Here is a 25,819-nt window from a genome sequence, read left to right as displayed (position 1 = left end):
ATACTGGCAAAGCAAATAAAGCAGCACATCAAAAAGCTTATCCACCATGATCAAGTGGGCTTCATCCCTGGAATGCAAGCCTGGTTCAATATACACAAATCAATAAATATAATCCAGCATATAAACACAATGAAAGACAAAAACCACATGATTATCTCAATAGGCACAGAAGAGTCCTTTGAAAAAATTCAACAACCCTCCATGCTAAAAACTCTCAATAAATTAGGTATCGATGGGAGGTATCTCAAAATAATAAGATCTATCTATGACAAACCCACAGCCAATATCATACTGAATGGGCAAAAACTGGAAGCATTCCCTTTGAAAACTGACACAAGACAGGGATGCCCTCTCTCACCACTCCTATTCAACATAGAGTTGGAAGTTCTGGCCAGGGCAATTAGGCAGGTGAAGGAAATAAAAGGTATTCAATTAGGAAAAGAGGAAGTCAAATTGTCCCTGTTTGCAAATGACACGATTGTATATCTAGAAAACCCCATTGTCTCAGCCCAAAATCTCCTTAAGCTGATAAGAAACTTCAGCAAAGTCTCAGGATACAAAGTCAATGTACAAAAAGTCACAAGCATTCTTATACACAAATAACAGACTAACAGAGCCAAATCATGAGTGAATTCCCATTCACAATTGCTTCAAAGAGAATAAAATATCTAGGAATCCAACTTACAAGGGACATAAAAGACCTCTTCAAGGAGAACTAGAAACCACTCCTCATTGAATTAAAAGAGGATAGAAACAAATGGAAGAACATTACAAGCTCATGGGTAGGAAGAAACAATATCGTGAAAATGGCCATTCTGCCCAAGGTAATTTATAGATTCAATGCCATCCCCATCAAGCTACCAGAGACTTTCTTCACAGAATTGGAAAAAACTACTTTAAATTTCATTTGGAACCAAAAAAGAGCCCTCATTGCCAAGTCAATCCTAAGTCAAAAGAGCAACCCTGGAGGCATCATGCTACCTGACTTCAAACTATACTACAAGGCTACAGTAACCAAAACAGCATGGTAGTGGTATCAAAACAGAGTCATAGATCAGTGGAACAGAACAGAGCCCTCAGAAATAATGCCGCATATATACAGCTATCTGATCTTTGACAAACCTGAGAAAAACAAGCAATGGGGAAAGGATTCCCTATTTAATAAATGGTGCTGGGAAAACTGGCTAGCCATATGTAGAAAGCTGAAACTGGATCCCTTCCTTACACCTTATACAAAAAATAATTCAATATGGATTAAAGACTTAAACATTAGACATAAAACCATGAAAACCTAGGCATTACCATTCAGGACACAGGCATGGGCAAGGACTTCATGTCTAAAACACCAAAAGCAATGGCAACAAAAGCCAAAATTGACAAATGGGACCTAATTAAACTAAAGAGCTTCTGTACAGCAAAATAAACTACCATCAGAGTGAGCAGGCAACCTACAAAATGGGAGAAAATTTTCTCAAACTACTCATCTGACAAAGGGCTAATATCCAGAATCTACAATGAACTCAAACAAATTTACAAGAAAAAAACAAACAACCCCATCAAAAACTGGGTGAAGGACATGAACAGACACTTCTGAAAAGAAGATATTTATGCAGCCAAAACACACATGAAAAAATGCTCACCATCACTTGCCATCAGAGAAATGCAAATCAAAACCACAATGAGATACCATCTCACACCAGTTAGAATGGCGAGCATTAAAAAGTCAGGAAACAACAGGTGCTGGAGAGGATGTGGAGAAATAGGAACACTTTTACACTGTTGGTGGGATTGTAAACTAGTTCAACCATTGTGGAAGTCGGTGTGGTGATTCCTGAAGGATCTAGAACTAGAAATACCGTTTGACCCAGCCATCCCATTACTGGGTATAAACCCAAAGGACTATAAATCATGCTGCTATAAAGACACATGCACAAATATGTTTATTGTGGCATTATTCACAATAGTAAAGACTTGGAACTAACCCAAATGTCCAACATTGGATTAAGAAAACGTGGCACAAATACACCATGGAATAATATGCAGCCATAAAAAATGATGAGTTCATGTCCTTTTTAGGGACATGGATGAAATTGGAAATCATCATTCTCAGTAAACTATCCCAAGGACAAAAAACCAAACACTGCATGTTCTCTCTCATAGGTGCGAATTGAACAATGTGAACACACGGACACAGGAAGGTGAACATCACACTCTGGGGAATGTCGTCGGGTGGGTGGAGGGTGGAGGGATAACTTTAGAAGATATATCTAATCCTAAATGTCGAGTGCTAAATGGGTGCAGCACACCAGCATGACACATGTATACATATGTAACTAACCTGCACATTTTGCACATGTACCCTAAAACTTAAAGTAAAATAATAATAAAATAATTCTAGAGAGTTAAGATAACCTCATTTTTTAAAATACTGAAAATGTAAAGGGTCCATATAAAAAGTTGTGTTAAGTACATACTTCTTATTTTAATAATTCACTTGCTTTGCTCCTAAAATCTCTATGAGAGAAGTCCATATTTTACTCATGTCTTTTGGAAAGAGATTCAAAAGCAAAAGTAGCTGTGCTGTGAAATTTCAGAAAATTTGTGGGATTTTTACAAGCTAAATTATTCGTATTTTGTATTGTTATTACAGTCATATATTGCCCGGAATATATATACAGCAACCCAGCAACAGTGATTGCAACAAAATTAAGGTAAATAGGTCTACAATCATTTGATTTCCTTATTAGATAAATGAAGTTTTCATAGAGGAAATGCAAATTCAGATCAGGTTACATAAGTTTAACTATTATTTAAACCTTATATAAAATTAAATCTAACCCTCACAGCTGCAAATCTGTAAGGAAACACTGTCAGGAATCTGCAGGACTTGGCTCGTATTTACATTCAACCCACATTTAGAAATTTCATAAATGATGAGATGCAGGCCAAGGGAATTCCTCAAAGGGCTCCACCCAAAAGGAAAGGAAAGAGAGTTAAACAGAGAATTACCATTTACGTATTTGTGGGTAATCAGCTTATTCCTCAGCCTCTAGACAGTGAGGAGGATGAAAAAATTGGAGAAGATAGCAAAGAAGAGGAAGAAAAAGATCACAGTGAAGCGATGAAGCCAGAGGAGTAACCTCAAAATTTACTGAGAGAAAAAATCATGAAACTGCCCCTCCCTGAATCTTTAAAAGCTTACTTGACATATTTTAGAGACAAATAACTTAGATCAAGAAGAAAGAATGCCTACTGATAATTCCTTTAGTCCTGAAAATGTAGCATTTGTGAGGAGTTAAAAGAATTATTTCTTTCATCAGAGCAAATTATAGTGGAAAAAATATCACTTGTTACTCTCAGTAACTTAAATTATGTATTGAGTGAAATAAAAGAATCCCTTTTAAAAAATCTATTTTTCTTTAAATCTTGGAAAACTGTTGTTTTAGCTCAAAGTGATTTCAAAGTGGAATGCAACAGTAGTCAAGACTTGTGTACCATAAATTCTTTTCTGATTCCTTACGAATCTCGTTCATTTTCATGTAGAAAACGAGAGCGAAACTACAGAGAAAAGAAACGCCTGGTGCATTACGGCCTGACGATGGTTTCCTGTTTCCTAAGACATAGGGAGTCTCCACTATGACCTGTTTCCAAAGAGGAAACTGGAAAGGAGAGCGAAAACCCGATGCTGCTTTTCCACTATTCTCTGGAGGTTTCTGTGTCCCCACAGACCTCGGGAAACAGTCAAAATGGTCACGCTTTCGGGGGCTAGAGACACATGAGCAACAGGCCCCCTTGCAGAAAACAAAGGAATGGGCAACCCGAAACCATGCTTCAGTCGGCCTGAGTGTGACTCCTGTGTGGGCGGGACTATCCACCTCGCGCTCCGTTGCAGACTCAACGTGGGGCTGTCTCATCTGTGAACCATGTGGATGAAAAATGGACTATCACCCGAGTCTCGGCTCATTGCTCTCTGGTAATCCGCTTATTCCTTTGGAGACGAAATTCGTATGAATCGCTCCCAGATGAAGTAACCCAGGCTGGCGATCCAGAGGGCCGGTGAGAGCCTCGCAGGCCGACGTGGCTGTGGGCCGAGCACTCAGCCTGCGCTGGGCACCCAACATTTTCCCGGAGTGCAACATCCTGCTGGTCCTGGAGGAAGAAGACCGCTTTTCTCTCTGCCTTCCTCTCTTTGTTTCTTGCTCCCACCCTCCCTCCCTCTTTCCCTCCGTCCCTCCCTCAGTTCCTCCCTTCCTCCCTCCCTCCCTCCTTCCCTCTCTCCCTCCTATCCCTCCAAACCTTCCAAGGTCCCTGGGTCCTTCCGTTCTTTTCTCCCTCCATCACTCCCTCCCTCTCTGTCTCCGTTCCTCTCCCCATCTCTGCCTGAGTTCCCTCCCGCGTATAAAGGGCAGCACCCCGGTTTGCGCGGGGTCTCGGGTCTCAATTTAGCTGTCAGGTACTCCACGGTGATGCTGAGGAAGCTGGCTGGGCAAGGGTAGGCGAGTGATGGTGGGGCGGGGAGACAGAGGTGGCGAGACCCGGAAAGAATAGTAGGCTTGGCACCTGCCCAGGCCAGTGTTTCCTGGGATGGGGGTCTCCGCCTGCCCCACTGAAGAACGCGGCGGTGGCGCAAGAGGGAAGGGATGAGAGCTCTGCCTGAGCTGGTTAGAAAACCTAGGCTGCTGCCTGCTAACCCGCGCATGAGCAGTAGACACTCCACCGCCCAGTACCTGGACGGGCCCTGGGATCTCCGGGATGCTCAGGAAAGAATGACAGCCCTCCTCTGAGTGGAGTCTCTCATGGGACCTGGAACTCAGAGATCCTGGACAGGTCAGCTGGAAGGGAAGACACGCCTCTCCATACGGAGTCAGAGGTTCACCGCGAAAGAGAGGCCACTGCCCTGCCCCCAACCCGCCCCAACCCCACGTCCTAAAGCTTCTCCAGCAGAGCCCCGTGTTCTTCCTGGCTGAGGAGTGGTTCCAGCGGAGCGGGCTCTTCCACTTCCTTCAGCTTCCCCAGTGGCGCCGGATCTAGGAAATGTTGTGCCTTTTGCTGAAACTCTGGGGTTGACAGGAGCTCATCTAACAGGCTGGAGGTGAGTGTAGACGAGCGCCCCAGCTCCTGGAGCTGTTGAGGGGTGCCTGGATTGCTTGCATCTGTGCTTGATGTGGAGGCCTCCGGGGTCGCTACCTTTGGAGGTGGAGGTGCCCCGTCTTTGGTTTCTCACACCGCCCTGGTGACCTGGGGCTCCAGACCCACCGCAGACTCCGGTGTGACGTGGGTGGTGCAAACACACCTTATCCCTGTGACTCAGCTTGAGGGGGCCAAAGCTGTCCCACTGATCACGTGCCCAGCAGGCTGCCGTGCTGCGGATCCTCGTCCTTCTGGCATTTGTTGGGGTGCAGAGGCCACTGAGGTGTCTGAGGGTGGGACAGTCCTACTTCCAGAGGAGCCAGGGCAGTGAACACAAAAATTCCCACGTGCAATGGCAGGTTGAGAGATTCCATCTGCCTGCACAGCCTGGCTGGGCTGGAGCGGGGTGACGGCCCTTGCTCCCTGGCTCACGAAAGCCCCCTGTGGGAGAGCCCCAGGCATGCAGAGCGTGTGTGGTGCAGAAAGCCCTGTTCCCCATGCCGAGATGTGGGTGAAATCGATTGAGGAGGGAGGAGGATGACACCCACTGGGGGTGTTAATTAGTAACCACAGTGGCCTCAAAGAGCTCAAATGGAAGGAAGAATTGCACGTCTCTCACTTTAAGTAAAGAGCTAGAAATGATTAAGCTTACTGAAGATGTAAAATTTTCATCGCTAGAGAGACGTCAACACTTGGCTTCAAAAGTTCAAAGGATGGGCTGACTGTCTTTGAGGACCACTGCAGTTGGTGACTTTAAGTTACAGCCAATGCTCATTGACCACTCTGAAAATCTCAGGGCTCTTAAGAATTATTCAAAATCTATTCTTTCTGTGCTCTAGAAATGGAATATCACTGTCTAAGTGACAACACAACTGTTAACAGTATGGTTTACTGAATATTTTAATCCCACTGTTGAGACCTACTGCTCAGAAAAAAAAAAAAAACGAGTCCCTTAAAGGGATTGCTGCTCGGCCTGGTGCAGTGGCTCACACCTATAATCCCTGCACTTTGGGAGGCCGAGGTGGTTGGATCGCCTGAGGTCAGAAGTTGGAGACCAGCTTGGCAAAAATTATGAAACCCCATATCTAATAAAAATACAAAAAATTTAGCCAGGCATGGTGGTGGTACTTGTAATTTCAGCTACTTGGGACACTGACACAGAAGAATGGCTTGGACTCTGGAGGTGGAAGTTGCAGTGAGCAAAGACCATGCCACTGCCCTCCATCCTGGGCAACGAGAGGGAAACTATATAAAGGAGAAAAAAAATAAAAAGGAAAGAAAAGAAAAAAGGAAAAAAGATTGCTGCTTATTAATAATTCTCCTAGCTACCCAGAAGCTTAGATGGAGATGTACTTGGAAATTAATGTTATGTTCATGGCTGCTAATACAATATCTATCCTTCAGCCTGTGGATCAAAGAGTGGTTTTGACTTTCAAGTATTTTTATTAAATAATAAATGCATTTTGTAAAGGTATAGCTGTCATAGATAGTAATTTCTTTGATGATTCTGGATAAACTGAATTGAAAACCTTTTGGAAAGGTTTCACCATTAATCCCTTCGTGATATTTCAAACTCCTCCCGTGAATCACAAATGTCCTTAATAGCAAATGCCATTAAGAACATTTGTGTTTGATGGGAGGAGGTTGAAATATCAACATTAACAGGAGTTTGGAAGAAGTTGATTCCAGCCCTCATGGATGACTTTCAGGGCTCAGGATGTCAGTGGAGGAAGTCCCTACAGATGTGGTAGAAATGGCACGACAATCAGAATTGGAATTAGGGCCTTAAGATGAGATTAAATTGCTGTAAACTCATGATGAAACTTGAACGTGTGGGGAGTTGCTTCTTATGGATGAGCAAAGAAAATATTTTCTTGAGATGGAATCTACTCCAGGTGGAGATGCTATGAACATTGTTGAAATAACAACAAATGATTTAGAATATTCCATAAACCTAGTGGATAAAGCAGCAGCAGGATTTGAGAGGGTTTACTCCAATTTTGAAGGAAGTTCTACTGTGGACAAAATGTTATCAAACAGCATGTCATGCTACAGGGAAAACTTTTGTGAAAGGAACAAACTTCATTGTTTTAAGAAATTGACACAGGTACCCAAACGTCAGCAGCCCCCATACTGATCAGTCAGCAGCCATCAACATAGAGGCAAGACCCTCATTGTAGAGAAAAGAAAGAGAGATCAGACTGTTACTGTGTCTATATAGAAAGAAAAGACATAAGAGACTCCATTTTGAAAAAGACTTGTACTTTAAACAATTGCTTTGGTGAGATGTTGTTAATTTGTAGCTTTGCCCCAGCTGCTTTGCCCCAGCCACTTTGCCCCAGCCACTCAGACCCAACCTGGTGCTCACAAAAACACGTGTTGTATGAAATCAAGGTTTAAGGGATCTAGGGCTGTGCAGGACGTGCCTTGTTAACAAAATGTTAACAAGCAGTATACTTGGTAAAAGTCATCGCCATTCTCTAATCTTAATAAACGAGGGGCAAAATGCACTGCAGAAAGCCGCAGGGACCTCTGCCCTTGAAAGCGGGATATTGTCCAAGGTTTCTCCCCATGTGAAAGTCTGAAATATGGCCTCATGGGATGAGAAAGACGTGACTGTCCCCCAGCCCGACACCCATTAAGGGTCTGTGCTGAGGTGGATTAGTAAAAGAGGAAAGCCTCTTGCTGTTGAGATAGAGGAAGGCCAATGTCTCCTGCCTTCCCCTGGGAACTGAATGTCTCAGTATGAAACCCGATTGTACATTTGTTCAATTGTGAGATAGGAGAAAATCCGCCCAATGATGGGAGGGCAGACATGTTTGCAGTAATGCTGCTTTGTTATTCTTTACTCCACTGAGACGTTTGGGTGGAGAGAAACACAAATCTGGCTTACGTGCACGTCCAGTCATAGTACCTTCCCTTGAACTTAATTGACATAGATTATTTTGCTCACCCGTTTTTTGCTGACCTTCTCCTTATTATCACCCTGCTCTCTTACTACATTCCTTTTTGCTGAAATAATGAAAATAATAAGCAATAAAAACTTCTCCTTATTATCACCCTGCTCTCCTACTACATTCCTTTTTGCTCAAATAATGAAAATAATAAGCAATAAAAACTGAGGGAACTCAGAGGCCGGTGCCTGTGCAGGTCCTTGGTATGCTGAGTGCCGGTCCCCTGGGCTTACTATTGCTTCTCTATACTTTGTCTCTGTGTATTACTTATTTTCTCAGTCTCTCGTCCCACTTGACTAGAAATACCCACAAGTGTGGAGGAGCAGGCCACCGCTTCACTCACCAGCAAAAAGATTATGACTTGGTAAAGTTCAGATATTCATTAGTATTTTTCAGCAATGAGGTATTTTAAGTTAAGGTATGTACATGGATTTTTAGACATAATGTGATTACTAATTAATTAATTAATAATTATTAAATACTCATTAGACTACAACACAGTTTAAGCATAACTTTTATAAGTACTGGGAAACAAAATGTTTATGTGACTAATTTGATTGTAACATTTGCCTTATTGTGGTTGTCTGGAACCAAACCTACACTATCTCTGAGAATTCTTGAAAGTTTTTGGTTGTTCTTTGTTTTGAGAAGGGGTTTCGCTCTGTCACCCAGGCCAGAGTGCAGTGGCATGATCATAGCTCACTGCAGCCTCAAACTGCTGGGTGAAGTGATTGTTCTACCACAGCCTCCTGAGTAGCTGGGATTACAGGCATGCAGCACTATGCTTGGATTTTTTTTTTTTTTTTTTTTTTTGAGACGGTGTCTCGCTCTTTAGCCCAGGCCAGAGTGTAGTGGCTCTATCTCGGCTCACTGCAAGCTGCGCTTCCCGGGTTCATACCATCCTCCTGCCTCAGCCTCCCGAGTAGCTGGGACTACAGGCGCCCACACCAGGCTCAGCTAATTTTCTGTATTTTTAGTAGAGATAGGGTTTCACCGTGTTAGCCAGGATGGTCTCGATCTCCTGACCTCGTGATCCACCCGCCTCAGCCTCCCAAAGTGCTGGGATGACAGGAATGAGCCACCACACCCGGCCTGTCTTTTCTTTCTAGTGGCACAAGCCCCATGGAGTGTGGTGCGTCTGATCTACGATGCTTTTGAACAGTGTAGAAAGTGTTGTTGTCTGTATTTAATTTTTTCCTACATGTATGGCCGCGATGGATCACAAGATCAATAAGCCCTTCTCCTTATTCTACTTCCCTTTCTAGCAATGGAGAACTTTGCTTGGATTTTTCCTGCCTACAGGCAGGAATGAGTCTGCTGTTTTCTTTTTTAAACCCGAGGGGACTGAGCCCGAGGGCCTGGAGCGCGGCCATCCTCCCCCAACCCCCAACTGGTGATTGTGGTGGTGGTGGTGGTGGTTTTGTGTTCCAGCTTCTGTTCTGTTGTTGTTGTTGTTGCTGCTGCTGCTGGTGGTGCTGTCGTCGCTGTTTTGGTATTTTACAGACTTAGGGGGTGTACCTGCTTGTTTGTTAGATCAGCATACTACTGCCTCCGGATGTAGAAGTGGACCTCCAGTGTATCCGATACCCACGTGGCGAACGTTGTCTCTGACGGGCGATTTATTCATCCCTCTTCCCCCTGTTGTCCTCCTCCTCCCTTTTGGAGTGTCTGTTATTTCCATCTTGATGACCGTGTGCATACCCACTGTTTACCTCCCACTTTTAAGCAGAAGGCAGTTCACTGGGTACATACTTGCTTCCAGCTCTATCCATGTTGTGGGAAAAGACGTGAAATCACTCTTTTTTGTGCCTACACCATTAGAGAATTTTAAATTTCTTGGTGATTGTTTTTCTTTTTTCTTTTCTTTTCTTTCCTCCTCCTCCCCCTTTTTTTTCATTTTTTCAGCTGGGCTCTCCTACTTATGTTGCTCAGTTGATCAGGTTGGTCTCCTGGCCTTGACACTTCTCCCGTCACATCAACCGCCTGGTTGTTGAAATGAGTATCTCTTGTAAAATGGAAAAGACAAAAAAAATAAAGAGAAAGACAAAAAGTATGGTGTGAACGTTTCTCTTGCCGCCTCCCAGGGTGTACCTTGGACCCGATAGGAGGGAGGGAGCTTGCCTGGGTGGGTTTTCTGTGCTAAATCCTCCCAGGGGCCTACTTCCCTCTCCCCCTTGTCCCTGCTTCTCCCCCAGCCAAGGCTCCCACTGCCACTGTGGGATTTTCCATGGGAGAGGTATGGGAGAGGACTGATGCACCTTCCAGATCTATATCCTGCCAGAGGTCTCTGGCTCAGCATCCCCCACCGGCTGCCTGCCACCTTCCAGCGAGCTCTGAGGCTGATGCCCCACCCCCCTTCATGTCCCACCACCCTCCCCCGGCTGGCCGTTGCCTGATGACCCCAAGGGAACTGCGATGACGCTTTCTTTTTTCTTTTTCTTAAATTTTATTATTATTATATTTTAAGTTTTAGGGTACATGTGCACAACGTACAGGTTTGTTACATATGTATACGTGTGCCATGTTGTTGTGCTGCACCCATTAACTCGTCATTTAGAATTAGGTATATCTCCTAATGCTATCCTTCCCCCCTTCCCCCACCTCACAACAGTACCCAGTGTGTGATGTTCCCTTTCCTGTGTCCATGTGTTCTCGTTGTTCAATTCCCACCTATGAGTGAGAACATGCGGTGTTTGGTTTTTTGTCCTTGCGATAGTTTGCTGAGAGTGATGGTTTCCAGTTTCATCCATATCGCTGCAAAGGACATTAACTCATCATTTTTTATGGCTGCATAGTATTCCATGGTGTCGAATCCTCCAGTGAAGACTTCCACCAGATACGCCGGGTGGGCCGGATGGGATGAGACTGGACCACCCCGGACCATGCTGTTCTTGGGGGTATGTTGACATACAGGGTGGACTGGCAGCCCCAGCATTGTGAAGGGTGTCCAGGTATGGAAATGTCACATAGGATGTCCTCCGTCCCATCAGCCTGCCTTCAGCTTTCTCAGGCATGAAGACAACTTCCTATCAGGACCTCTTTTCTTTCCTTTCTCCACCACACACATGAGATGCATGAGACAGAGAAACAGCTCAATAGATACTGCTGACCTTCATTTGTGGAATCTTCAGTCATCTACACACAGACAGGTGAATAGACAGGTACCCAAATCAAACACCATTTCCGTGTCCTCATGGTGGGATTGGTCTCTCTCTCTCACACACACACACAATTTCCACATCTAGTTCACAAACCACACTAATTTACCCTTTTCACAGTACGCAGTCTGAGTAAAACCCACCCCACCCTCCACCCGGTGGTTGACAAAACTCCTTCTCTACAATTTATAAAAAAGATCATCTGGGCTGGGCACAGTGGCTCACGCCTGTCATTCCAGCACTTTGAGAGGCCAAGGTGGGTTGATCACTTGAGGCCAGGAATTCAAGACCAGGCTGGCCAACATAGTGAAACCCCATCTCTATGAAAAATAGAACAATTACCAGTTCTGGTGGCATAGGCTTGTAATCACAACTACTCAGGAGACTGAGGCAGGCGAGTTGCTTGAATTAGGGAGGCCAAGTTTGCAGTGAGCTGAGAATGTGCCATGGCAATTATTGAGACACAGCAAGACTCTGTCTCTATAATAATTATAATATTATTATAAGATTAGATTTGCGTGGTAATACCTGCCTGTAGTTGCAGCTACTCGGGAGGCTGAGATAAGGAGAAGAACACTTGAGGCCCCACAGGTCGAGGCTTCAGTCAGCTGTATCCTGGGAAGTCACCAGTCAAGGAGATATGCCCCTCCCCGTTTTCTTTTCTTTTCTTTTTCTTCTCTTTTCTTCTCCTCCCTCCCTCCCTCCCTCCTTTTCTTTCTTTCTTTCTTTTTCTCTTTCTTTCTTTCTTTCTTTCTTTCTTTCTTTCTTTCTTTCTTTCTTTCTTTCTTTCTTTCTTTTTCTTTCTTCCTTCCTTCCTTCCTTTGCTGCCTGACTGCCTTCCTGCCTTTCTTCTTTCCTCCCTTCCTCCCTTCCTTCTTTCCTCCTGCCTCAGCCTCCCAAAGTGCCGGGATTACTGGCGTGAGGCACCATGCCTGCTTGGCCTAAAGAGACACCCTTTGAAAGTAAGACACAGACAGCACCTTCCAGTGATCTGATTGATTGATTGACTGATTTAGAGGCAGCATCTCACTCTATCACCCTGGCAGTGGTGCCATCATAACTCACTCACTGCAGCGTGGACCCTCCTGGACTCAAGTGATCCTTCCACCTCAGCCTCCAGAGTAGAGTACCTGGGACCACAGGCACACGCCACTGTGCCCAGATAATTTTTATTTATTTATTTATTTTTTTCCTGAGACAGAGTTTCTCTCTGGTTTCCCAGACTGGAGTGCAATGGCGTGATCTTGGCCCACCACAACCTCTGCCTCCTGGGTTCAAGCGATTCCCCTGCGTCAGCCTCCCCAGCAGCTGGGACTGCAGGCATGCGCCACCACGTCTGGCTGATTTGGTATTTTTAGTGCAGACGGGGCTTCTCCATGTTGGTCAGGCTGGCCTTGAACTCCCGACCTCAGGTGATCCACCCTCCCCGGCCTCCCGAAGGGCTGGGATGGCAGGCATGAGCCACCGAACCTGGCCTTCATTTTTCAATGTTTTTCCACAGATAGGGTCTCATCATTTTGTTGCAACCTTCCTGACCCAGTGCCTCAAAGTGCTGGCATGACAGGCGTGAGCCACTGCGCCAGGACTCTGGGGAATGATTCACGACCACGAGCACTGTACTGATTCTTTCTTTCTTTTTTCTTTCTTTCTTTCTTCCTTTCTTTCTTTCTTTCTTTCTTTCTTTCTTTCTTTCTTTCTTTCTTCTTTCTTTCTTTCTTTCTTCTTTATTTCTTTCTTTCTCTTTCTTGTCTCTTTCTTTCATTGTTTTTTTTATTATTGATTGATTGATTGATTTTGAGACGGAGTCTCACTCTGGGCGAGGTGAGGCGAGGCGAGATGCAATGCTTTGGAAGCCGCAGCACCACCTTCTGAAGCCCCATTCAAATGCACAATGCCCTATTCCCTTCCTGGACTTGGAGCTGATGCCTTCCATTGCCTTGGGTTTCTCTCCATTCAGAAGCTTTTACAGGCACAACCCCACCCAGAGGCTGGCTACGGCTGAGGATTACGGGATGTGGTGGGGCTGGAAACTCTTTCCCCCATTGTTGCAAGCTCAGCCAAGATATCCCCCGACCCCCATCGCTTGCTCACCCTTTGAGATCCCCTCCCTCCACCACCTTGGAGGCTGACCTCTTACTTTAATTTCTGTCTTTCTTCCTTTCCTGCTTTTGAGGAGTGTGTGCAGGAATGAGGGTGTGTAGGGGGAGTGGGCGTGGGGTGGGGACAGAGGTGAACGTCCTAAGGGTCGATTTAGTGTCATGCCTCTTTCACCGCCACCACCGAAGATGAAAGCAACAATCAGTTAAATACCGCGTGTTCTCATCCATAAGTGGGAACTTATAGATGAGAGTTCTGCGTGGGCAGAACGAGGGACACGAGAGACGCGGGAGCCTACTTGAGGGAGGAGGGGTGGAAGGAGAGACAGCTTCAGGAGAAACCAAAACAAAACGAAACATGAAAACTGTCGAGTACTGCGCTTAGTGTCTGGGTGATGAAATCATCTGCACACTGAACCTCCCATGAGAAGTTTACCTATGTAACAATCTTGCACATGTATGTTTGAACAAGAAATGAAAGTTAGAGGAGAAAGAGAGAGAGAGGGAGAGAAGGAAAGAGAGAGAGAGAGAAGTTAAATGAAACACCACCTCCTTGACCTGAGTCAGGGGGTTTCCGGCCTTTTGCGGGAACATTCAGCGACAATGTAGTATTTGGGCCTGTTCTTTCTTTTTTTCTTCGTTTCTTTTTTTTGGACTGAGTCTCTCGCTCTGTCACCCAGGCTGCGGTGCAGTGGCGCTCTCTTGGCTCACTGAAACCTCTGCTTTCCGGCTTCCAGTGATTCTTCTCCGGTAGCTGGGATTACAGACACGCACCACGACAGACGGCTTATTTTCCTATTTTTAGTGGAGATGGGGTTTCTCCATGTTGGCCGCGTTGGTATTGAACTCCTGACCTGAAGTGATTTGCCCTCCTGGGCCTCCCAAAGTGCTAGGACGACAGGCCTGAGCTGCAGGGATTTCAGCCTTTAAAAGCGCCGGCCCTGCCACCTTTCGCTGCTGCCCTTACACTCAGAATGACGTGCCCTCTCTGCCATAGGTTGACTCTTTGAGTCCCCTATGCCATTGCACTCCAGCCTGGGCAGCAAGAGCGAAACTCCATCCCCCCACCTTCCCGTGCAAAAAATAAATAAATAAATAAAATATCTACACATGACCTATAAGTGCGTGTTCCCATGAGTGATTTCTAATAAATGGCACTGTACACTGAAAGCAGTGGCTCACGTCTGTCATCCCAGCACTTTGGGAGGCCGAGGTGGGTGGGTCACGAGGTCAGGAGTTCAAGACCAGCCTAGCCAACATGGTGAAACCCCGTCTCTACTGAAAATACGAAACTGAGTCGGGCGTGCTGGGGCAGGCACCTGTAATCCCAGCTACTCGGGAGGTTGAGGCAGGAGACTTACATGAACCTGTCAGGCGGAGGTTGCAGTGACCCAGGATGGCGCCATTGCACTACAGCCTGGACGACAGAGTGAGATTCAGTCTCTAAATAAATAAATAGAAAGAAAGAAAAGAAAAGAAAGAAAAGAAAAGAAAAGAGAAGAGAAGAAAAGAAAAGAAGAAAAGAAAACCAGAAAAGAAAGAGAAAATGAAAGAAAAGGCACTATATTGCTACTCGACTAGGAACTTCTCTCTTTCTGTGTTTCTCTCTGTCTCTCTCGGTCTGTCTTTGTCTTTCTCTGTCTCTTTCTCTGTCTGTCTCTTTCTCTCTATCTCTGTCTCTCTCTCTCTTCCTGTCTCACTGTGTCTGTCTTCTGTTTAACTCTCTTTCTCTGCCTGTCTCTCTCTGTCTCCCTCCCTGTCTCTCTCTGTCTCCCTCCCTGTCTGTTTCTCTCTCTCTCTGTCTCTCTTTCTGTGTATTTCTCTGTCTCTGTCTGTCTCTGTTTCTCTCTGTCTCTCTCTGTCTGTCTCTGTTTTTCTCTGTCTGTCTCTCTCTTTCTTTTTCTGAGTCTCTCTGTCTGTTTCTCTCACTCTCTCTCTCTCTGTGCCTAACTTGTCTTACTGTCTTTCTCTACCCGTCTGTCTCTCTCTCTGTCTGTCCCTCTTCCTCCCTTTCTGTCTCTCTCCCTCTCTCTCTCACTCTCTGCCTGTCTGTCTCTCTTTCTGTCTGTTTCTGTCTCTCTGTCTCATCTCTGTCAGTCTCTCTTTCTGTTTGTCTCTGTCTGTCTCTCTCTGCCTGTCTCTCTCACTGTGTCTGTCTTCTGTCTTGCTGTCTTTCTCTGCCTGTCTGTCTCTCTGCCTGCCTTTCTGTTCTCTCTCGCTCTTTCTCTCTTTCTGTCTGTTTCTCTCTGTCTGTCTCTGTCTGTCTCTTTCTCTGTCTGTCTGTCTCTCTGTCTTTTTTTTTCACATGGAGTCTCACTGTGTCGCCAAGGCTAGAGTGCAGTGGCACCATCTTGGCTCACTGCAAACTCCACCTCCCAGGTTCACGCCATTCTCCTGCCTCCCGAGTAACTGGGACTGTAGGCGCCCGCCACCAAGCCCGACTAATTTTTTGTATTTTTAGTAAAGACGTGATTTCACCAAGTTAGCCAGTATGGTCTCGATCTCCTGACCTCGTGATCCACCCGCCTCAGCCTCCCAAAGTGCTGGGATGACAGGAATGAGCCACCGTGCCCAGCCTGTCTCTCTCTTTCTTTCTTTCCTCTCTCTCTCTCTCTCTGTGTGCGTAAATTCTGTCTTACTCTCTTCTCTGCCTGTCGGTCTCTCTCTCTCTGTCTGTCTCTCTCCCTCCCTGTCTTTTTCTCTCTCTCTGTCTCTCTCACTCTCGCTCTCTCTGTCTCTCTCTCTCTTGCTGTTTCTCTCTGTCCGTCTCTGTCTGTCTCTTTGTCTGTCTCTCTCTTTCTTTCTCTCTGTCTCTGTCTCTCTCTCCCTCTGCCTGTCTCTCTCACTGTGTCTCTCTTCTGTCTTACTCTCTTTCTCTGCCTGCCTGTATCTCTCTCCCCCTCTCTTTCTGTTTCTCTCTATGTATCTCTCACTCTCTCCATCTCTCTATGTCTGCTTCTCTCTGTCTCTGTCTTTCTCGGTCTGTCTCTGTCTCTCTCCCCCCTGTCTGTCTGTTTCTGTCTCTGTCTCTCTCTTTCTGTTTCTCTCTGTCCGTCTCTGTCTTTCTCTGTCTGTCTCTTTCTCTGTCTGTCTCTCTCTTTCTCTCTGTCTCTTTCTGTCTCTCATTGCCTGTCTCTTTCACTGTGTCTGTCTTCTGTCTTACTCTCTTTCTCTGCCTGTCTGTCTGTCTCTCTCTCCCTCCCTTTCTCTCTCTCTCTGTCTCTCTCTTTCTGTTTCTCTCTGCCTGTCTCTGTGTGTCTGTCTGTTTCTCTCTTTCTCTGTCTCTCTCTCTGTTTCCTCTCCATCTGTCTCTGTCTGTCTGTCTGTCTCTCTCTCTGTCTCTCTCCCTCCCTGTCTGTCTGTTTCTCTCTGTCTCTGTCTCTCTCTCTGTCTGTCTGTTTCTCTCTGTCTCTCTCTGTCCATCTCTGTCTTTCTAGTCTGTCTCTTTCTCTGTCAGTCTGTCAGACCTCTCATGACGGAGAGGGCCCTGCCCCTTCCACGAAAGTCAGAAGGGCCTGCTTAGAGAGGCCGATAGGAATCCAGACAGACAGGCCTTGCTACGCTTCACCACTTGGTGTATGATTTTGGGAGGTCGAGGCCGGGTCCCCACTTGGATGGAAGGGGCATTTTCAGACTTTTCTCTCTGTCACGTGTGGCGTCCCTACTTCTCGTATTTCCCTGATAAGCTCCTCGACTCAAAAATACATGGATAAGGCCGGGCGTGGTGGCTCACGTCTGTCATCCCAGAACTTCCGGAGGCTGAGGCAGGTGATCACATGAGGTTGGGAGTTCGAGACCAGCCTTGCCACCAAGGTAAAACCTCGTCTCTACTAGAAATACTAAACTGAGTCGGGCACAGTGGGGTATGATCCAGTAATGCCAGCTACTCGGGAGGCTGAGGTGGGAGAATCACTTGAACCTGGGAGGCAGAGACTGCAGTGAGCCGAGATTGTGCCACTGCACTACAGCCTGGGCTGTAGAGTGAGTAGGACTCTGTCTCTAAACAAATAAATAAATAAATAAATAAATAAATAAATAAATAAATAAATAAATGCATTCTTTTCCATGCTGACTGACACTTGCAGGCATCGGTTGTCTTCGGGCATCATCTAGTGGCCACTGTTATTGAAAGTCTAGGTGACATGGAGGGAGGTCTTGCTTACTTCACTGAGCCTGGGCAAAGGGTTTCTCTCTCTCCCTTCTGGATGTCCCTCCCTCTCTCCCTGGTTGCCTAGGGAACCTCCGCCCTGGCGGAGGCCCTATTGTTCTTTGATCAGCGCTTTAGTTTTCTTTGTGTGTTGGTTCTTTCATGCACATAGACTCTTCTACTTGGGTTTTAGGAGGGGTCACTTTAATTTTCAAGTCGCCCCCCGGTTCCCCCCACTACCCATGTCCCTTTACCTTCATTTAGTGAGTCAGTTAGGCGGGTTCCCCCCAAACCCCCCACTTCCCGCCTCCGAACACCCTGCTTGGAAACCTTCCGGAGCCACCCTGGTGTGCCTTCATCTTCTCTCCCCTTCCCCCACCCCTTACCGGCGATTTCATTCTTGCCAGGCTGACATTTGCAATGGTGGGCATCAGGCCTCACTCAGTGGCCACAGTTTTTGAAGATGGGGGTGGCACGGTCCCACTTCCCTGGAGGCAGCTCGGGCCGAAGTCATAGCCCTTGACCTGCGTGGGCAAGCGGGCGGGTCTGCTCTTGTGGGGTTTTTTCCCCCCACTTCCCTCCTCAGGCCTCCCTCCCTAGGAAAGCTTCACCCTGGCTGGGTCTCCATCACCTTTTATCATGATGTTTTAGTTTCTCCACCCTCCAGCCAGTATAGTTTCACAATGGGAATGGCGTCACAGCTCTAGTCTGGGCGTTCTTTGTATTTGCCCATAATAGAAACGTTTTCTGAAAACTAATACTTTGCTCACTTAAGATTTCCAGGGACGGTGCCTTGGCCCGTGTTTGTTGTTTTGTTTTGTTTTGTTCGTGTTTTTCCTTTTTCATATGTATTTCTTTTCAGGTGAAGTAGAAATCCCCAATTTTCAGGAAGACGTATCTTTTCCCCAAGACATGTTAGCTGCTGTTTTCTCCTGTTGTTAACTAGCGCTTTTGTGAATCTCTCAACGTGTAGTGAGAGCCGGTTGATGTTTACTTCAGAACATCTTATTTTCTTGAAATCCATAAGCGAATGCTGCTGTTGCTCTTGCTGCTGCTGCTGCTGCTCTTGTTGCTGTTGTTGTTGTTTTCAAAGCACACCCCGGCCACCCTTTACGGAATCAAAAGCGTTATAAAATATGTGTAATTATTTCCTGACCACGCCATTCCTCCTCCTCTCTCTGTCTCTCTGTCTCTCTTTCTTTGTCTCTCTCTCTCTGCCTGTCTGTCTATTTTTCTCTCTCTATTTGCCTGTCTCCCTCACTGTGTCTGTCTTCTGTCTTACTCCCTTTTTTTGCCTTTCTGTCTCTCTCTCTCTGCCTGTCTGTCTCTCTCTCTCCCTGTCTGTCTGTTTCTCTCTGTCCATCTCTGTCTTTATCTCTGTCTGTCTCTTTCTTTCTCTCTGTCTCTCTGTCTCTGTGTGTCTCTCTCTCTGCCTGTCTCTCTCATGGTGTCTATCTTCTTTCTTTCTTTCTCTGCCTGCCTCTCTCTCTCTCTCTTTCTCTCTCTCTGTCTCTCTCTGTTCTTCTCGTCTTTCTCTGTCTGTCTCTTTGTCTGTCTGTATCTCTCTTTCTTTCTTTTTCTCGCTGTCTCTGTGTCTCTCTCTCTGTCTCTCTCACTGTGTCTGTCTTCTGTCTTATTCTCTTTCTCTGGCTGTCTGTCAGTGTCTCTCTCTCCCTCTCTCCCTGTCTGTCTGTCTCTCTCTCTCCCTGTCTGTCTGTTTTTTTCTTTCTCTTTGCCTGTCTGTCTCTCTGTCTCTGTCTCTCTGTCTATCTCTCTCTGTGTCTGTCTTCTTCTTACTGTCTTTCTCTTCCTGTCTGTCTCTCTCTCCTTGTCTGTTTCTCTCTGTCTCTGTCTCTGTCTGTCTCTCTCTCTGTCTGTTTCTGTCTCTCCCTCTGTCTGTCTCTTTCTCTCTCTGTCTCTTTCCCTCTGTCTGTCTCTCTCTTTCTTTCTCTCTGTCTCTCCAACTGTCTCTGTCTCTGTGTGTGTGTGTGTGTCAGCTTTCTGTCTTACTCTCTTTCTCTGCCTGTCTGTCTGCCTGTTGGTGTGTCTCTCTCTCTGACTATCTCTCTCTCTTTCTGTCTGTGTCTCTCTTTCAGTTTCTCTCTGTCTCTTTCCATCTGTGTCTTTCTCTGTGTCTTTATCTCTCTGTCTCTCTCTGTCTTTCTCTCTTTGTGTATCTTTGTGTCTCTCAGTCTGTCTCTATGTCTCTGTCTCTGTGTCTCTCTCTCTCTCGTGCTCGCTCACTCTCTGGCTCTCTCTATCTCCTCCCTCTCTTTCTTGACAAAATAAGTACAAGTACATCTAATCTAATCTATTACCACGGCCTGAATTCTTAATTTTAGACATCCCAGATTTGATCTCCCTACAAAATGCTGTACAGAACTGGCGAGTTGATTTCTGGACTTGGATACCTCTTAGATACTACATATTAATAAACATCCAACCCTAAAATCTGGGGTTGCATCTAGCTAGACTGTCTCAAAAAAATCATACCTCTGTTCACCTAGGATGCTGGGAGGGTTTTCTCAATGTGCATCTGCTCATGTCCTTCATGACCTATGACCAAGCCCTGTCGGTTCTGTCTGAAATATGTATCTGCAAACACTTCTCTCCATTTCCACAACTACCCATGGCCCATTGTGGAACCACTGGCTCTTTGAAAAAAAATCCCAGAAGTGGCTTTGGCTTTTTGGCTGGGAGGTCTAAACCTGCTGAGAACTTTCCTGCCCAGGATTCTGTGTGAACAAAAGTGTTTCTGCTGGGAGCTGGGATCCTCGGTACCATGCTTGCTAGCACTGGATGAGTCTCTGGAAGGACTCACAGGACTCCACAAAGCTGACCTGTCCCACCGAGGTCAAATGGATACCTCTGCATTGGCCCAAGGCCTCCAACATACATCACTGTCACCAACCATTACCTTCAGCATCCTTGTGAGCCTGCCCAAGGCCCTGACTCCGGGGAGACTCTTGGGAGCCCGGCCTTCCTCGGCTAAAGTCCAAAGGGATGGTGACTTCCACCCACAAGGTCCCCACTGAACTGCAAAGATGTGGAGCATAGGTCAGAGAGGGGAGCATGAGGGGAGACATCCTGACAGGCAATGTGTTCCCTAGGCTCTGGCCACCCCACTCACGTCCCACATAATTGGCACCCACGGGACACCACCGCTTTATCCCCTCCTCTGTCCACAACCGCCCCAACCCCACCCCACAACCCAGGCACACACACTGGAGGTTAAAAAACCACACGGCCTGAATAGAGCCTGATGGAGTGAGAGCTCATTTCACGAAGCGGGGGGGTGGGTTGGGGTGGGGTGGGGTGGGGGTTGGGGGTGTGTAGAGAGCCTGATTCTCCCTCGTGGGTGGCTACAGGATACAAATGAATATCACTTCTTGGGCGGAGGGGCTTCTTTGGGCCGTCACGTTTGCCATCAACGTTTGTGGGACTGTCTCTCAAACCCTTCCTTGAGGCCACAAAATAGATTCCACCCCACCCATCAACGTTTCCCTGCGTACTGGATGTATCCTGTCAAGAGACCTCAGCCTGATACGTTGAGTTAAACACATTTATTGGCTTTCTGTGTTTGTTTGCTTCTGAGATGGAGTCTTGCTCTGTCCCCCCATGGCTGGAGTACAGTGGCGTGATCTCAGCTCACTGCAACCTCTGTCTCCTGGGTTAGAGTGATTCTCCTGCCTCAGCACAACCACGCCTAGCCCATTTTTTTATTTTTAGTAGACACGGTATTTGACCCTGTTTCATTGGTTTTCATTGGAGATTCTAGATTTGAGTCACACCTCATTGTGTGCCACATAACGACTTCTTTTTTTTTTTAAAGCACAATATATCTGCTTTATTTGAGTGGATTTGTATATCTTTATAATTGTGTTAAGATGAAGAAAAGGTATTAAACATGGTGCTGAAGATAGTGAAAGTGAAAAGAAAAGAAAGGCTTTCTATTTTGTAGATAGAATGAAGTTGCTCAGTATTTAGAGTTACCTAAATACGTCAGCATTTAAACTCCTCCTACTAAAAGCTTGCCAGTCTGAATAATCCTCCTTGAAACACAATTTTCATATGGATAAGATTTTTAAGAATGTGACTCCTGCGGAATAGCTGGACAGACAATACACATTTAAAAAAAAACAGCACAAGGATCCACCAGACTTCGGAAAAAATCAAAAACAACACAAGCCTTATGAAGAACTGAGTTCTTAAAATATTATGGAGAACATAGCTATTGGAAGAGATGGCAATATTGGCAAGTTGATTTTTACATTGGTCAGCAATAGCTAGCACTATTTTTCTGGCAATCTTTCAGGCACTGCAACTACTACAGCAAAATGATATATAACCCATTAAACAACATAATCACAAATCAAAAAATATTTTAGTAATATAATGCTTCAGATTTAGAGGCAAATCAAGTGTTAAAACTCAACTGCTATAATAACTAACCCCAAAGATAACTGTAACTGACAAAAAAGCTTCTGCAGAGTTACTACTTCAGAATTATACTTTCTCTTGATATTTATTTTATTTTATTTTATTTTATTTTTATTTTATTTTTTTCTTGAGATGGCGTCTCACTCTGTCGCCCAGGCTGGAGTGCAATGGCATAATCTTGGCTCACTGCAACCTCCACTTCCCAGGTTCAAGCGATTATCCTTCCTCAGCCTCCTGAGTAGCTGGGACTACAGGCGCCTGCCACCATGCCCAGCTAATTTTTATACTTTTAATATAGGCGGGGTTTCAACATATGGTCTCGATCTCTTGACGTTGTGATCTGCCTGCCTTGGCCTCCCAAAGTGCTGGGATGACAGGCATGAGCCACCATGCCTTGCCCTCTCTTGATATTTAAACTTTTAAGTCAGTCCAGAGAAATACAATAAATGTCAACAGTAAGTAGGGTGTTGAGGCAGAAGTAGGACCAAACTTTTTCATATGTTATTCAGTTGATAACAATATGACCTGGGTAGTAATTTCCTATGTGTCTACTTATACACAAATACAAAAAAGTAAAACAGAGATACTGCTAAATAAAGGATACATTAAGTTCTTAATAGTAACTCAATAAACTGGAACATTGTCAATAAGCAGCTAGTGAACTTTTTCAGTGTTTTTTTCTATTATCCAATAAGTGTATTATGCTATTCCTTTCCAATTTCCCAAGCATTTTTTGTCCCAATCACCATTTTTGTGTTCGAAGAAAAAGTAACAAATCAAGTAACAAAACTAAACAAGCAAACAAACAAAACACAACTACAGTATCTGCAAAAGTTTTTTAGAAGACTGAAACTGTTGAGTATAAGCATCTCGTATTCTATTATCATTAGTTAACTGAAGAGTTTGTTAAAGGCATACATTTCATAAAAAAAGTTAGTTTGAAGTTATTGACCAGAATGTACCATTCCTAAGTATTAGTAACCAAATTCATGACAATAAAGAGCTTTTTAACAAGAAAAATTAGTGACTACCAGCACCATCAACAAGACTTTGTCTTTACAATTCATTACCACTTACCATGCATTGTAATATATAGGATTGACTCTGATAGCATTTCGAAAACAAGCTAATGCTTTGTCCAATTCTGCAGTTAAGATAAACCCTCGCCCTAATAAAGTATAGGCATAAGCATAATTTGGATCCATTTGGATAGCTCTCTGGAAGAATTTAATTGCAATATCATGTTCCCGTTGCAGACTGAAACAGTTCCCTGCAGCACACCAGGCCTCTGGCGAATTTTTATGCATGTCTGTTAAGTCTTTTGACAGAAATGAAAGAGCGACATCTTTTTGAAGATGCCAAAGTGTTGTAGAATAGATTTGCATGCCTTCAACTCTATAATTCTCAATCCTTCTAAACTCTGAGAATATTCTTTCAGCTTGCATGTACTCTGAAAGTTCAAAATAGGACCTTCAAATTTGGCACAGTCCCCAACCAGTATTGAAGTGGTGAGAAGGTAGATGGCTCAAAATATTTATAGCTTTTTTGCAGTGGTATGAACCTAAAGCTAAATAACCTTTCCCCCTTTCACGAAGAAGGCTCATCAAGCCTTCTGCTGCTACTTTTTGTAGATTAAAAGTCTGAATCTGAGGTGTGATTGTGGATATTTCCTCTTCTGAATTGATGGAAGAGTCCAATTTTGTAATTTCCAGGTTGTCATTTATATTAGATTGAGTTATTCCTCCTTTATTAGTTTAACTTTTTGTTTTTCTGTTTGGGATTTTAGGTGTAAACTTCATTTTTAATTTCTTCCTATTCTCCTTGGTTGTGGAACTGTCACTAGTAAAGAGTCATGAACTTCTTCGATGCAGTGCTTTTGGGGGAGATGTCATAGTGGGGCTCATTACCTGAGGTGTTGTAGTTATTTATGGACCAGAACTTTCTGTTAGTGAAAGAATTGGAGTTACCTCTCGGCTATTTCCACTCTGCGAGAAGACAGACTTTGCTCCAGTTTGGCCAATTCTGGCAACAGACTTTTTTGAAGGGGCTCCAGCGGATGGCACATCAATTACAGAAGGTGCATTAGTGTAGTTTTGTAAATAAGATCCATCTCCAGGACTTGGGGTTTCTAATGGAAAGATCCCAAAACTTGGGGTAAATGGACTAAGAGCTGCTGGTCCTGTTAATAAACTTCGACCAGTTTTTTGTTTATTTTGAACCTGTTTAGATAATATGGAAGTTCCTGTTCCCAGTGGGATAGTTTCAGGTGAAATTACAGCTGAATCAATAAAAGACACTGGGGAATCTGTATTCAAGGAGTACTTTGAATTGGAAGATTCTAAATTGACTCTGTTTAATTCAATTGTGTCCTGGGGTGTTTCCATAAGAATGGTCTCAGGCTGTCTGTGACATAAACTGTGATTAGGTACTTGTGTTGTTGAAGAGTTGGGCAGACAGTTGCTAAAGTTCTGTAAAGATGTGAATTTAAATGTTAGGTCAGAATCTGGCTTTTCACCTATTTCACATAATGATTCAAAGGGATACCAGAGGAAAGGATTTAAACTAAGTCTCTTTTGGTAACATTCTTATCCTTTGGCAAGCCGATCTGTCTTGCAATATAAACGTCCCAACAATGGAAGGGGAAAGCAAACTGAATCACCAAACTCAGTAACAATATCATCATGGCTTTTCTGCTTATTAAACACTCCACCAGATAAGATTTGTTCCCAGTCTGCAAGCTTACTGAGATCAACACAACATTTTGCAAGCAGGTATTTGCATTGCGGTGTAGGACAACTGTGTCTTTTCAAGAGTCTATATGCTTTATAGGCTTTTCCTGGGAGTTAAGAACAGGTCGCCATTAAAAACAAGGCTTCTTCTGAGTGTACTTCTGCATAAAGGCGTTCTGTGAGGAAAACCCCACCTCGGTAAGCATAGTGGTTTAGTGCTTGCCATATAGCAGCCTGGAAGGGTTTCTGCAGCACTGTCATCCTCGAGGCAAAGGCCCAATTTCTGCAGTGCCTCAGGAAACCCCCACCCCACCAACCACACTCCCCCCTGTAGCGGCTCCGGCCCGGCCAGCCTCGGCTCATTTAAATTCACCAGTTACCGGGGGATGGGGGTGGCCGAGCCAGCATGACCTCTTTATCCTGCTGACTGTGGAAAGCCCGGCCCCTTGTGATCCATTACAAAGCGAAAGTCACCTCATATTTGGGAAACAGGTCCACTCCCAAGTTCAGTGGAGGGATGTGGCATGTAGGACGAAGGACTCTGTTCCTTCTGATTTGGTCTGCACAGCGGGGCCTAGGGCTGGAGTCCTCTCTGTGAGGACTGCTGACTCCCTCTACCTTGGGTTCCATTGGCCCCACCCTGGGACATGGGCCTTGGCAGATTCTGGCCCTTCCTGGCCCTTAAGTTGCTGTCAGAAACCCCATCTCGTGTTCAGATGCCCCGAATAACTGGCTCGCGCCTCTCTGGAAACATTGGAAATCTCTCCTCTACACATGGTCACCTAAAACCCCAGGAGCTCGGGACACACGTCTGCCATCCACCTCACTGCTTTCGGGAGAGAATGTTGAGAGTCTCTTGCCAACTATCTCTTGACTTGAGTTCCTCATGGGTGTGTGGTTAAGACGTAGTGAGACCAGATGTATTAACTCAGGCCAGCTGCTGGTGGCTCACGCCTGTAACCCCAACACTTTGGGAGGCCGAGGCTGTAGGATCCCTTGAGGAATAGCCTAACCCTGGGGAGGTTGAGACTGCAGTGTGTGAGCAGTAATGGTGTAATTTGGATCCTGCAGTTTTCTAAACAGTCATTATGTAGAATCTGCAAAGGGATATTTCTGAGCCCATTGAGGCCTATGGTGAAAAGGGAAATATTTTCAAATAAAAAGA

General features: G+C 45.2%; 1 pseudogene; it reads right to left on the bottom strand.

Annotated features, from left to right (window-relative positions):
- Positions 1-22,998: 22,998 nt before the first annotated feature.
- Positions 22,999-24,915, bottom strand: LOC134738101 (cell division cycle protein 27 homolog; annotated as a pseudogene).
- Between the last annotated feature and the right edge of the window lie 904 nt (positions 24,916-25,819).

The sequence above is a fragment of the Pongo pygmaeus genome, chromosome 15 (assembly GCF_028885625.2).
Source record: "Pongo pygmaeus isolate AG05252 chromosome 15, NHGRI_mPonPyg2-v2.0_pri, whole genome shotgun sequence".
Classification (NCBI taxonomy): Eukaryota; Metazoa; Chordata; class Mammalia; order Primates; family Hominidae; genus Pongo; species Pongo pygmaeus.
The sequence above is the reverse complement of the archived record's forward strand: the minus strand, read 5'-3'. Positions and strand labels throughout refer to the sequence as shown.